Here is a 1,613-nt window from a genome sequence, read left to right as displayed (position 1 = left end):
CATTGCATGTTGTAATTCCAACACATCAGGTTTTTGGCGTCATTGCTGGGATTGATTGTGTTAACATTGAACTTGTCTTGTGTTACCTAGATTAGAGTTTAATTTAGTTTTAATTGTTTTCTAGTTTAATTTTGTTGTTCTTTTCTATTAGCCTATGATCTCATGCTTTTCTTTCTATGTAGTTTACGCGAAAATCTAGACGTCATCCAGTGGTTCCTATCGATCCAAGATTAAAAGAACTGCAGAAGACTAATAGAGAAAGAAGAAACGAGAGCGCGTAGTCATTGAATGCAGAAAACAGAACATTAGGGAATTTTCAGTACCCATGGTTGATGGCAGTGGTCCAAGTATAACTAGGCCACCAGTGCAAGCCAATACTTTCAAAATAAAGCTAGCAATCATCCAGATGTCCACAGTTGGTACAATTTAAGGAAGATCTGAAGGAAGATCCAAATTCACAACCTATAAAATTCTTAGAGATCTCCGATACCTTCAATCAAACGAGTGTCAGATGACCATCAAATTAGATTTTTTTTCCTTTTTCATTAGGGATAAGGCAAAGGGATGGTTAATGGCACTACCACTTGGAACAATCACAACCTAGAATGAATTGGCACAAAATTTCCCCACTAAATCCCTCAAGCGAAGTCTGCAAAGATGGAAATGATATCACATTGTTTTCTACAGGAAGAGACTGAGTCATTTATGAAGCTTGGGAAAGATACAAGGAAATACGGAGAAAGTGTCCCCACCATGGTTTGCTAGTTTGGATACAAGTCTAAACATTCTATAATGGGTTGATTGGTTAATATGCAAACGATGGTGGATGCGACATCTGAAGGAGCATGTAAACAAGACACCTGAAGAGCTTATGAGTTTGCTTGAAGTCCTGGCTGTATAACTATCAGAGCCCAATGAGAGAATGCAGTCGAAGAAGTCTATGGGTATTCATGAAGTTGATGCTTACACAGCCATTTCAACCCAACTTACAGCACTTCAGAAGCAGTAAGAGGTATGCAAGTGAATTCCATTCAAGCACCTCAACTGACCATGTGATTTTTGTGTAGGTAACCATGTGAGCAATGATGTCAAGTGGGAACCCTTCGCTTTAGCTTCATCTCATTGGAACAAGTTAACTACTTGGTAGGGAATCAAGACAACAGAACAATCCTTTCCAACACGTACAATCCTGGTTGGAAAAATCATCCAAACTTGTTTTGGGGCAATTAAATCAGCAGAATAACCAATGAATCAAAGAACAATGCCAAACAATCAAGGGGGTGAATAATCAACCAGGGGATTAAAGATTGTCAAAATTGGAGAATATGTTTCGGAAATTCATGCAAGAGACCACAGGTTTCATAGAGTGAGACAGGGCAAATTTTAGAAACCACCAGGTGCCATTCGAAACTTAGAGGTACATGTGGGGCAATTAGTAAACCTAAATGACCGACCACAAGGTTCCCTACCGCACACAGTGACTAATCCATGTGAACAGCGAATGTAATAACTCTACAAGTGGAACATCTTGGAAGCGGTGGAAACAAAAGGGAAAGAAGAGAGTGCACACAAGACAAGAAAGATTGATGAGGAAGTCGACGAAGAGATCATTA

At 39.3% G+C, this 1,613-nt stretch overlaps 1 non-coding gene across 1 annotated transcript; it reads right to left on the bottom strand.

Moving 5' to 3' along the window:
* Positions 1–653: 653 nt before the first annotated feature.
* Positions 654–760, bottom strand: LOC116144701. The gene has a single exon (XR_004130303.1). It is a non-coding gene; the product is annotated as a small nucleolar RNA R71 (small nucleolar RNA).
* Positions 761–1,613: the final 853 nt, after the last annotated feature.

Source organism: Pistacia vera, unplaced genomic scaffold (assembly GCF_008641045.1).
Source record: "Pistacia vera cultivar Batoury unplaced genomic scaffold, PisVer_v2 Contig451, whole genome shotgun sequence".
Classification (NCBI taxonomy): Eukaryota; Viridiplantae; Streptophyta; class Magnoliopsida; order Sapindales; family Anacardiaceae; genus Pistacia; species Pistacia vera.
The sequence above is the reverse complement of the archived record's forward strand: the minus strand, read 5'-3'. Positions and strand labels throughout refer to the sequence as shown.